The sequence below is a fragment of the Pleurodeles waltl genome, chromosome 6 (genome assembly GCF_031143425.1).
Source record: "Pleurodeles waltl isolate 20211129_DDA chromosome 6, aPleWal1.hap1.20221129, whole genome shotgun sequence".
In the NCBI taxonomy this organism is placed as follows: Eukaryota; Metazoa; Chordata; class Amphibia; order Caudata; family Salamandridae; genus Pleurodeles; species Pleurodeles waltl.
This window is the reverse complement of record NC_090445.1, coordinates 989,073,662-989,086,926: the sequence shown is the minus strand read 5'-3', so window position 1 is coordinate 989,086,926 and position 13,265 is coordinate 989,073,662. Positions and strand designations below refer to the sequence as shown.

Here is a 13,265-nt window from a genome sequence, read left to right as displayed (position 1 = left end):
TCCCGTTAGATGGAGATATTGGCTAGTAAGATGCTAACTGTGTTCCTTGTGCCTGTCCCCTACTGGTCCCCCAGTACTCCAATCAGGGAATTATATGGGAGGAATTGGCCCAGAGGCAAACCATCTTCTTCATTCAAAGATTTTAGTGAGATGAGGGGCCCATCATGATACAGATCACCCAAAGTATGTATTCCCACTTCCTGCCAGGGAACCATTTCTGCTAGTGTGGTAATCTTGTCTCTCCATGGCGTGCAAAGTAACAGGAGTGCAGAGGCACATGGATGAATAGTTTTAGGGAGAAAATGGCTCAGTTTATAGCAACAATATGCTACTTTCAGGCAAGTGAGGTCAGAAATCACCACCATTGTAGAAGGATGCAACAGATGCAGTATGTTATGTAAGTCCTAGCTCGGAGAGGCAGTAGCAGTGTTAGTAATGTGGTAGCCTGCCAGCCATTGGGCCATGCATTGAAGTTGGGAGACCAAACAGTACTGCACAATGTTTGGAACCATCAGCCCTTCCTTGTCTGTGGGTAAGTAAAGCTTCTGTAACACCACCCGACAACGTGGGGTGTGCCAAATTAATTTCCATGTCAGTCTATCAACTGAATGCAAAAAGGTTTTTGTCACATAAAGGGGGAGGTTAGCAAAATAATATAATAACCGGGGCAACATAATCATTTTGGTAAGAGCGATGTGTCCTGCTACGGAGATTGGAAGTGACTTCTAGAATCCCATCTGTGTTCGCAGCAAGGTTACCACTCTCATGAGGTTGCCATCAAATAGGGCAGTAGCTGTATGATAAATGCAGAAGCTAAGGTAACAAAACATGGTTGGTTGCCAGGTCAGCTGGACACAATTGAGGCAGAAAGCAGTGCCAGATGTTGTGTTAATAAATAGAAAGAGGCATGTTTTCCCCAGTTGACCTTGAAACCTGTCAGTGCAGCAAACCAGTCAAAGGTCAGGGCTACCACAGCTGGAATAACATGGATATCATGAAGATATTTGAGCAGGTCATCCGTATTCAGGGATATGGAATGCAGACCATCGCCCAGCGGAATCCTCCAGTCCAGGCTATGTGCACAAGAATCAGTGGTTCCATTGCCAACAAAAATAGCAAGGGAGATAGTGGACATCCTTGACGAGTGCCTCTGTTGGTCAAGATAGGGTCAGAGATAAGAGCACCTGTTTTTATTTTCTCAAGTGGGAGAGTATTAAGAAACAACAAACTGAAGAAAGTGACACTCTAGGACATAATGTGGCAGCACATCAAAGAGAAAGACCCATTCCAGGGAGCCAAATGCTTTCTCCAGGTCCAGCACAAGGGTCAGGAGAGGAAAGTGTGTTCCAATATCTGAAATAATCTCATCTCTAAGTTGAGTGAGTGCTTCGGGCCGGAACAAATCTGTTCTGGTCTGGTTGTACCAGAGCAGTGACTAAGGGTGCCAGTCAGTCAGCAAGCTTCTTGGCTAATATCTTGTAGTCCATAATTAAAAGTGCTAACAGTCTGTAGGAACCTAACACAGTGGGGTCCCTTTTGGGTTTAGGGAGGGATATAGGCAATACCTCACGAAGCATAACTGGAAAGCAGAAGGCCAGTAGAGCTTAGTTGTATAGTGAACGCAGGCAGGGGACCAGAAGTGGGGCATATGCTGTGTAAAATTCAGTAGGAAGACCATCTGGCCAAGGAGTCTTACCAGTGGCAAGTGCATGGATGGCCTCCAGTATTTCAAAGAAGGTTATAGGTCATCTAAGTCTGCTCTATGCTCATGGGTCACCTGAGGTAGGTACACACCCCAAAACTAAAGAGTCGATCCCCTCTGTGCTTGTCACAGATTGGTAAAGGATTGTATAATGACGTGTTAGCTTGACATGTATATTGGATTGTGTGAAGGAGAGTCCCGAGGGCAGCCAGTAGCTCCATTAAGAGATGTTGTGGCTGCACCTGGCGAGCAAGCCACCCCAGTAATGACCCTGATTTATCCACCCCAGCATGTGTCCTGGCAGAGTGAGCTGTGTAGTGGAGGCATTGCAGTCTCTCCAGTAATGCAGTGTATATTCATTGAATTCACTCTGGGGGATCCCTAAGAGAAGGATCTTACAAGACCCAAGTCTCATAGCCCAACAATTCACACTCTACCTGGGTAAAGTCCTCGTATAGCTGGCGGCACACGATCAAAGTGGTACCTATACACTGTCCCCTAATGGCTACCTTAAAAGCATTCCATTCAATCAGTCTGGTTGATGCTGTGTTTGTGTTTATATCTGTTAAGGCTGTATCCAAAAAAGAACAGAATGGGGATCTTCTAGTGTCACTGGCTGTAGTCGCCATGTGGGGATGGGAGGAGTCTGAGTCCCAATCTAAAAGAAACTACTGGGGATTATGATCTGAGTGCGTACATCTTCAATAGTCTATTTGGGTGATGTGAGGGAGTATGTAAGTTGTACCAACAAGGCGGTGAATGCGGACATGGAGATCATGTTGATAAGAATAAAAGGAGTAGATCATAATATTTGCATTGTGCATCATCCATGTGTCAGACCATTGCCAGTGCCCAAGCCAATCAGTCAGAGTCCAGGCATTGGACATGGCAATTGTGTGTGGAAGAGGAGGAAAAGAGCGACCTAATTCAATCTGTAATACACAATTAAAATCTCCTCCTCTAAGCCAGGGGATCCCACACTAACTCGAGAGCACTTATTTAGGAAAGTCACTTGGCCACAATTTGGGGCATATATACCCTCTAGTAAGATATGATGGCTGTCTATTCTGCCCCTAATGAAGACACATCTTTCCAATGGATCAATAATATTAGTGTCTAGGGAACTCCTGCTTTGACCCACACTGCTATGCCACATGCATAAGTAGAACAGTTTGTAGAGACAGCTTCTTTTCTGATTAAATGTGATTCCTGTGGAAAAGCTATGTGCATAGTGCGGTGGAGCAAATAGTAGCAGACAGTGTATCTATCGGAGGGAGTGGGCACGCCCTTTACATTCCATGTTATGATATTGGTAGGAGATTTCAATAATCAGTTGTTGCCTCCAGGGGAGGAAATGAGCCCTCTGTTGAGCAGAACGTGTTTGAGGTGTGTGCAGGCTATAAGTCCAAAGTCTATAATAAAAAGTAAGAACATTGAAGATTAAACAAATAATACCACAGGGTCAGAGTGACAAAGTGTGTTTGCCTAACCCATACAGCATTATGAGTTTAGTTGGTGTAACAATCCAAATAAGTGGGTTAGGTCAGTGTATGGGGTGCAAGCATGAAAAGAGCCCCATTGTGCAATAAGCACAATATCACCTTGTAAGTGTAGGTAAAATGAATACTGGGTGGTCAGTATGATAATGAGCCTTGCACATTAGTAGTGAATGAGTAATTAAATGCAGCTGACAGGGGTAGCGAAAAGATCCTAAGATAACAGCAGTTAGAATAACACCTTCTGGATAATCAACAATCGGAAAGTATAATGTGGAAGCAACTAGCAGGACCATGGCACCCCTAGTGTGATTCACAGGAGTTGGTCCACAATTTGAGGCGTCCCTCTTGGTTCTAATATGGGGTCCGGTCTAAAGGGTCAGTCACTAAAGAGCTGCCATTTCTTCTTCAATGTCCGACTGGTGTGTGGTGTCAAACATCCTTGTGGCCATTTGTAGAGTTCGTCCTCTCCTGTGCCATCTGCTCCAGGCTAGGTATGGGACTCGGTCACGGGGAAAGCTCCTCTCTGTGGTGCCACCCATGATGCTCGTCCCTCCTCGGCTTTGCATCGCTGTTGCTCCAAATTGGAATGGTTTGAGGTACACTGGTCCAGTGGATTCATTCCAATTCGAAGCCTCTTATGGATCTGTGAAAAAGTTGGGTTACCCATCCATAAGCACCCAAAGCCTCACAGGAAACAGGAGAGAATACATTACAAACAGTTCACAAAGTCTGCATTGAACCATTAGAAATGAACTCTTCTGGTGCTGCACAGCCAACTTATCACCCTGAAAAAACATAAACATGCATTGCCCACCACCCGTTCAGTAGCTTTGCGGGCCTCTCTGAGGATACGATCCCGGTTATGATAATGTATTAGACGAAACACTAATGGTCTGGTATTGGCTCCTGGGATGGCCTCCTCACTGGTACACGATGCAATCATTCAATAGAAAGGAAAGGTGACAGAGCACGTGGGAGACAATACCTCAAATTGACATATGAGGATTGCACATGCTTCTGGTAGCAGTGTAATCCCTCTTGGGATTAGACAGCCAATGAAGGCAGGTTTCTCACCATCCTCATTAAAGTAAGCATCATTACAGTTTTATTCAGCAGGCGTTTGTAGGAAACACAGTGGGCTTGTTGGCAGAACAACTGTTGTTGGTAAGCACTCTGTTTGCAGATTAGGGTGTCTGACTTCCCAGCCACAGATGGGCCACAGTTTCTCTATCACCTCGTGCCCCTCTGCTGTTGGAACTACATTGCCTGGTTGGGGAAGCATTCAAAAATGCCGTCAAGCAGATGGACTTTAGTTTTGTCAGACCTCTCGCCCACTCAGTGACTGATATATTTGTGATACTACATTTGCACTGATCTGCCCTCAGGTGTATTTCTTGTTGTTTTTAGGCCTTGGCTACTGTCAGGCTCAGTTGTCCTTTGGCAGACCTGTTGTTTCCAATACATTGCATATTTGGAGTGGGCTTTAATTTAAGATCTTGCGTATATTTGGATGGCTTTGTTGTCTATCTTAATTGTCTGCTCTTGAGTCAAAGGCTTTCCTGCTTGTTCTTGTTTGTCTTGCCTGGAGCATTTAATTCGCTGTGTTCGTTTTGGATGAGTTGTATGCTTCTACTGCAGACTTGAGGGATGCTTATATTATAGTAGACACCCCATGTGAGTGCATGCATTTTTCTCACTCCAGCTTCTTAAGCTACCTTCTCTAATGCCGAGGGGCATCGCCACCGTTGATGCAGCAGGTTCAGTGCATCGGGGCCGAGAGCCCTGGTAGGCCCAATGAACCATGTAGATTGGTCCATTTTACTATCCCAACAGCGGTCAGCGTGGCCATTTTCCTTACTTGGACCAGGGCCCATGGCATCATAGCTATGCTACTGCGAACACACATAGGGCCTGATTCTAACTTTGGAGGACGGTGTTAAACCGTCCCAAAAGTGGCGGGTATACCACCTACCGTATTACGAGTCCATTATATCCTATGGAACTCGTAATACGGTAGGTGGTATATCCGCCACTTTTGGGACGGTTTAACACCGTCCTCCAAAGTTAGAATCAGGCCCATATTCTCTTTCTCAATATCCATGCTCCCGGTTTAAAATATTTTATTTTTAATATTTCATTACGAAGTGCTGCAGGGCTGATAGTTTGTGTTTTCCCATTAGCACATACTTGATTTAGTTTTAAAAAAAAATGAAATGTACTATTTCAACATGACAATCCACCAAGTTAGAACAGTAAATCGAAAATGGCTACTATTTATGACGATACATTGGTGTGAACGCATCATGATGCAAGCTTCTGCATTCCTCACAAGATATGTCTGCACATCACCAGCTTTTATTAGAATGGGTTTTAATTGAAAAGCCCATTGCAACATTGCCTGCACATGTCTTGCCCGCACATGTGTCTTAATGAATGCATTTGTAAGCAATTGCTAAAAAATATAGGCAAAGCCGATAGCTCAGGTTTTTTTATAAGCTGCAATCTTTTGGCTTTGCCAATGCTTGTGTAGTTAGAAAATAACACCTAACTGACTTTGCATTGCATACACCCACCTATTTATTTAAGTTTACTATGTATGGTGTTGTCCTCACTCTATCCTTTGAAATCATTTTAATAATTTCGTTTTTGTCTACATGCACTTTCACGATTTGGTGTCTACTATTTTGTAAAACCTTGAAAATGGATGATAATAACAGTATCTTACAACAAAAATGCTTCTGTGTTACATTCTATTGATATAAAGCAAAAAGTGAACAGATGTATACATGTTTAAATGAATGCATTTTGTGCATTATCAAAATATTGTGTATCAGAATCTTACACAGAGAACCAACCCCTCAAAAAAACCAACCCCTCAAAAAAGAGGACAGATCTTGAATACCCAGCTATTACATATTTCCTGAGTCACAGAAGTAAGGCAAAGTGTCGAAACAGTCAAAATCCTTACCATGGGGTACCCTTATTTTCAGTGCCAAAAAAGAGATTGGGTATAACCCGATACAATCAGGTACCTTTCTGGCCAGTTTGCCCCGATTTTGGTCTCAGTAGGTGTAAAGAGTCAGTAAAAGAGTTTGGGGAGCTGGGGTGATCAGATGGGTGGGGGCATGGGTGCCAGGAAAGGTAGATCCTGTCTAGGAAGAACACGGTTTGCTCCCCCATACCGCAGCAGGGGTCAGACAGGGCAGGACTGTCATACCTCTCACAGCCCCTGCAGTAGAATAAGTGCTTCTCGGCACAGACGTATCAGGCCGAGAATTTTTGCACCAGATAATTCCAGGTCCTGAGGCACAGAACTGTAGAAGGTTTCACTTCACTCCAATTATTGCTAAGGGTGAAATGCCACAAATCATTATGAGTGCCTTAGTGCCATGGTAGCTAATAGTTAATGCTTGAAGTTTCCTCAAGCAATTCAAGAGACAGTCATGTTCGCCATGGATTCTGATATAGAACTCAGTAAGACACAGCCCAATCTACTGGCTAGATAAATATTAAAGACCATGGGCATTCAATGGTAAACAGAGAAATGTTCACCTATGTCAGAGATGAACCTTTTGTATTCAATTCAATTAAATTTTTATTATCATGATCTGGAACTCCAAAGAGATCCACATGAATAACGACACAAAACCATATAAATACATAATAAATTAATACACTTAAAAAAAAAAAAAGAAGAATAAAACTCCAGACCATCAATTAATTCCTACATGCTTCACACATTACAAGAACCATCGATATTTGGCAATATTTAATCTAAAATTACATAAATTTAACCTCCCACTATGGACACAAATTCTTAAATTCAAGGAGTCCTTGCCTAACGAATTGAGACATAGCCCCCCCTTCCGTCATCTGTAGAATTTTTCTGTAAGATGTGTAGGCCCCTACGGTCCCTGCAGTATTTAGTTTGATTTCTACACCAGGGGCCGAGAGGCTATCTAATCACAGAAGATCAATATATCTGCACAAATGTTTGAAAAAATGTAAAAATCCTATACCAGAATATTTCATTAGAAGAAGGGTTATAACATAAATCTAGGGCCTCCATATAAGTTGTAATATTTAGCCGCAAATAGAGGGGTTTCAACCATAATTTCGTCTGAGCGGCTAAAAGTGGACAGACAAATAAAATCTGTTTAATATTCTGTACCCCACCTTGACACAAGTCACTAGATTTAGTGGTGCCATCCCATTTAGGGATTAAATCCCTGAGAGGTTTTCTATCAAGTCTGATCAGTATAAAACATTTTTTTTTTTTTAAACGCCTTACACCAGGTGGAAGATTCCAAGTCGGATAAGGTTGCACCACTTTCATAGACACCGACTTGATTAGCTTCTCAAGACCTTTTTTGTGGTAGCACACATCAGGATCTAATGAAAAGCCTTTGGACTATGCCACTTCAGTCAATACTTTTTTTAGGCTTATGAAGGATATTGAAGGAGTGAGGCCTGGATCCAGCTGAGTAGCATAGATGTCATCTCTAAAAAACCTGGATTTTTCTCTCAAATTATTAAAAATGCCATTAAAAGCCAGGTTTCTCAGAGTGAATTCCTTGCTGTGAATAAGGCAATGTGCCCTTCTAATCACAGTCGCGAGGCCTTGCACAAAGATATTCTTGATGCCAAATTCAAGCCTGAGAGCTGCCCTTGAAGCTGAGTTATCACAAGAAGCCAGGCGTTTTAAGATCCGACCTTCTGTCTTGTCAAGGAAATAGCATATATTTATGTCTATACATTCTATTGCATATAGAAGAGTAGCTGGTATCTTAACCTGATAGGCAGACAATAGATGCAAAAAGTGGCGTTTACCATTTGTATTGAAGAAGGACGCCAAATCTTAGTGTGTGAGATAGCCTTACTAGTATTATTGCAAATAAGAGCTTGATCATTTATTGTCGCAGAAAAGATTTTACCCAAAAAAACGATATGTATCTATGAGCTCCAACTTATGTTGACCCAGAACCCAGGTGGAACACATTTTCCTTCTGTTTTTTTATCCTGTGAAGCATACCACCTGAGACTGAGATGTATTAATTCTCAAGTAGTGCTTCACCGAGTAAAGATTTAGAGTGACCAGGCGTTGATCTAGGCCCTTTGGGGTGAGATCGAACACAACTATGTCATCTGCGTATATAGACAGGCGATTGGTCGACCACCCACCGCAGGGGCATAGCCAATAGTACTCCTAAGGATTTTGGGGAGGTCAAAGATGTAAAGGGAAAATAGCAGTGGATCCAGTAAACAGCCCTTTTTCAGGCCATTTTTGGTTAAACATTTTGAGGACAATCCCTATTCTTCACCGATGAGGATTTTACACCAAGTTGAAGAGTGCAGGGCAATCACCAATCGCAGGAAGCAAGGCAGAACCCCTATTTCCTGAAGTTTCCTCCACAGGATTTTCCTGTCCACCCTGTCAAAGGCTGTGGAGTACTCAATAAATGCAGCATACAGTTTTCCCCCAAGTCTGGACATATTTGTCAATTATTGTTGTCATTATTAAAATATTATCTAAGGTATTGTGGGCCTTTCTGAAGCCTGCCTGTTCCATTGGAAGAATACTATTTTCCTGAACCCATTTAGGTAATTGCATTAAGATGCTTTTTGCAAAAATCTTTCCCGTTGCATCTAATAAAGCGATTTATCGATAATTTAACGGTGCTGTTCTATCTCCCTTTTTATATAACGGAGTATTATACTACCCATCCAAGATTCTGGGATAATACCTTGAGAATAGCAGCAGGCGCGAAATGATGGCTGAAGAAGTCTTGCCCAAAGCAAAGGCTCCTTTTTAATTAGAGTCACCGGAACCTCATCGTAGCCCATGGCACCCGATGAGCAAATTGAATTTTTAATTCCCTCTAATTCATCCACAGTAGGTGCACCCATATTATCCATTTCTCCCCCTACATTTAATACTGTCACCTCTTTTCCAGGGTCCAATACCCGGTTTTCAGCATAAAGTACCTGGATAAACAGCATCCAGTCTTCCTCTACAATCTGGGGGGGGGGGAGAAAAGGGTTTTACGGTTTCAGCACCCCTCAGAGATAATAGCCCCAAATTTACTTGGGTTTCTCTTTGCAGCCGCTTCCCTCAGTGCGATCCACCTGTGATCTGCTTCTTTCCTTCGGGTGGCCAGTTTCAGCCGCGATCTTCCTCTCTTAAGTAGTGATATTTTCCTACTCATTTCCATAGTCTTACACTCCATCTGTCGCCTTACTAGATTGTAAATTTCGTTATTCTGTTTCACAATGGGCAGCTGAGTTTTTTTTATTCCAGTCGTACTACGCTCGGGCTGATTACAGGTAATAATGTGTCTCATTAATTTGGGAAATTATATTAAGGCATCCTTCCCCAAGCCTCCAAGCTTCCCACAGTATTGTCCAACAATAGCTTTATCGACGTTATTTTAGCTATCGACCTAAACATTCTCCTATTTTTCCCATTAATTCTATGGTTTGCACCTTTTATAGACCAATGACCTATTGCCCCTAGCTGCATTTTTAAGGTAAGTTTTAAAATCATGTGGTCACTATACGGGGTACCTATTATTTCCATATTCTCAACTCTTTGAGCGATATTGTAGAAAGTGCAAATATGGTCTATAATGGAGTTACTCATAAGGGACTTCTCAGTGAAGGCTGCAGGCGAGTCCGAACAAAAACGCCCATTCGGAATAATACAACAACAGGACCTCAGACCTTTCAATAAAACTGGTCCCCTTTTGTCTGTCCTAATTCTGGGAGGAAGAAGGATAGGAGGGATATTCAGCGCTTTGACCCTATCTGGGTCACAAAAAATGTGGAGCGAAGAATTTGAGATTTTACAATTTAAACCCCCATTATAATTAAGTCAGCGGAATTTCCTAAGTCGAAGACTTGGTTGAACAACTGTTGAAGAATAGTGTCAAATTCCTTTTCAGGGGGGATATATGCATTTACAATAATCAAAGGGATTTTCTCACCCTTCTCCCCACTAGCATACTCGTACTATTGTACTATTTGGAAATAAATTGTAGTTACGGGAAAGCAGTCAAATTCCCAGTTATATCTATAGCCCCTTTAGTGCGCCCTTTTTTTTAAGGGAGTGCTATTTTACTTAAAACCGTATAACCTGGGTATGAAAAGTAATTTAAACATGAGGTCTCTTGAACGCATATCAGGTCGATCTTCAATGAACAATTACATTTATTTTCCCAGATGATTCCATAATCCTGCAGCATTCCAAGAGACCAATGAGAGGTCAGTGTTAGTAACTTGACTGTATCAGCTTGCCCTTCGACTGACATGTTCAGGGCCCCCGCTAGCCAATACGAAATTGTCATGTTTAGGACTGGTGCCCTGATATATGGGACCTTCCAAAACCTTTACTACCCTTGCACCCTGAAATAAAGAAAGTTGCACAATTTCACCAGAGGAAGAAGAACAATGCCCCCCTCCCCCGATTCACGTTACTATTGTGGATTTAGACCATGATTAGAATACTGCCTGCCAAGGTGGTTAACTTAGCCCAAACTGGGATAACGTCTAAACCTCTGCGTTGGAATTGGGCACAGTTGACCAAAATTAATTTCAAATCGGTTTTAGAGATAAACCATACCTTTGCCTTACACCCCTCTATATTGTGGTCAAGAAGGACCCTCACAATATTGCTACCCTCAATTAATTTAAGTTCTTCTATTTCCCAAAAAAACACAAAAGTAGAAAGGAATGATTTAGACTTTTATAGGAGTCAAATATAGTCAAAAACTCCAAGCTATCCGGTAACTCCATATGCCTAATAAGGACATTATCCCTTCTAGAATTTTCTCCCACATTCTGAGTGACTAATCTAGAGCAGGTGTGCATAGCTCTTAATGGGGCTATTTCAGGCGAGATTACATTGATTGAATCAAATGTGACCCTAGGGATCACCTGAAAGTCTGTCTGTCTGTCTGATCTCGTGATGAACCCATGCCTGGGATTTGCTGTGAAACAGGAAACGCCTCCTCAGTCCTGTTCCGGAGGTTCTCCATTAAGGGCACCTGTTCCAAGCTTCCACCTGCTCCCTTTCCTTACACTTAACCTTCCTTGCCTTCTGTTTAAGGATTCGACGGTTCCTTTTTTTTCCCCCTTGTTTTAGTTGATTTACTGGCCTATTTGATCTCAATCTCCGTTCCGTCAACTTTGAGAAGTGATCTTTGGGAAGGAAAATTGGGAATGGAGCCGCTTGGGATTTAGAGCGAGATCCTGTTCCGGACATCTTGGACCAATGGTGGAGTATTACACGCTGAGCTCATGTTGTCCAGAGAATATACCTCACTCTTTTGGGAAACCTGATTCACCAGCGTTGAAACTGCTTTATCCAGTTGTGGTTTTCCTACTTAGGTTCCTTTGTTGGAGTGGGTGGACAGATCACCTATGTTTGTCAAATTTCCAGCGGATGAGGACTGCAAAAATTTACCATATATGTTTAGTCCTAAACCTTGACATATATTCTTTACAGTCATCTTGGCCGACTCATCAGGAGGGTGGACTAATAGAATCTTCAGTATGGAAACAAGAATATCTTGAGTGTGATCAGAATTTTTTATGGATTTTTGGAGGAGTTCCAAAATAGACAAAAAATTATTTCTAGGCACTTAAAGGATTCAGAAAGGACTATGGGGGTCATTCCGACCTCGGCGGTCTTTTCAATAGACCGCCGAGGGACCGCCGTACGGAAGACCGCCATGGACCATTCTGACTGTTGGTAGCGCTCCGCCCGTTTCCGGACGAAGAGCCGCCAACAGCCATACTGGCGGCAGGCGGGGAAGTGGCGGTAGCTCCACCTCCACCGCCATGCCAACAGAACACCGCCCAGCGAATCACGACGTGTGATTCGTTGTGGCGGGGTTCTGTTGCCATGTCGGTGTCGGCGGAGCTGCCCGTTCCCTCCCGGAGGATCACCAGGAACAGGTACTTGTGTGCGTGCATGGGGGTGTGCGTGTGTGTATATTGAGGGGGCGTGTGAATGCGTGCATGAATGCGGGGGGGTGTGTGTATGTGCATGAATGCGTGCATGAATGCGGGGGGGTGTGTGTATGTGCATGAATGCGTGCCTGTATGTGTGTATGGGTGTGTATATATTGGGGATCGGGGTGGGGGACGGGGGTCCTGCAACCTTTTGCGGGTGGCAGGGGTGGTGGGGGGGTAGGGGAGGGAGTCGGGGTTGGGGTTGGGGTTGGGGGAGACCCCTATCAGTGCCAGGGAAGGGATTCCCTGGCACTGATAGTGTTTACCGCCATGGATTGCATGGCGGTCCCCAACCGCATGAAATCCATGGCGGTAAGCCAGGGTCAGGCGGGTTGGAATACCACCGGCGGTATGTGACGACCGGCGGGCTGGAGACCCAGGTCTCCAGCCTGGCGGTCGTTACCGCCGTGGCGGTCGTAACGGTGAAGCGGCGGCTGACCATGGCGGTAACCGCCATGGTCAGAATACATGAAAAAAGACCGCCAGCCTGTTGGCGGTCTTACCGCCGCTTCACCGACGACCACCAGGGTCAGAATGACCCCCTATGTGTTGATCTTGTGGGCAAATGGAAATGTTCCCCGCACAGACTAAATCCGGGGTTTCTGAAGGTTATCCAAAAGGAAGTGGTCCGAGGGAGTACTACGTGCTACTACGGATGTTATTGGGATGGATGGAGGGAAAATTCTGGGGCCAGGCACCTCATCCGGGTCAATGTCACTGTTAGAAATGGGGTCTTTGGTTGACAGTCAGGTTGCCCTGTGTTCAAGCAAGGACCCTCACTCTAGTCAGGGTAAAAGAGAGTCACCCTCAGCTAACACCTGCTTATCCCCTGGGTAGCTTGGCAGAGCAGTAGGCTTAACTTGAGAATGCTAGGTGTAAAGTATTTGTACCAACACACACAGTAACAATGAAAACACTACAAAATGACACAACATATGTTTAGAAAAATAGGAAATATTTATCTAAACAAAACAAGACCAAAACAACAAAAATCTACAATACATAAGTCAAGTTATCAATTAAAAAGCAAAAAGAGTCTTTATGTAGTTTAA

At 43.6% G+C, this 13,265-nt stretch overlaps 1 protein-coding gene across 1 annotated transcript in view; it reads left to right on the top strand.

Moving 5' to 3' along the window:
- HTR7 (5-hydroxytryptamine receptor 7) overlaps window positions 1-13,265 on the top strand; it is a 436,626-nt gene that overhangs the window by 411,451 nt on the left and 11,910 nt on the right. The window lies entirely within an intron of this gene.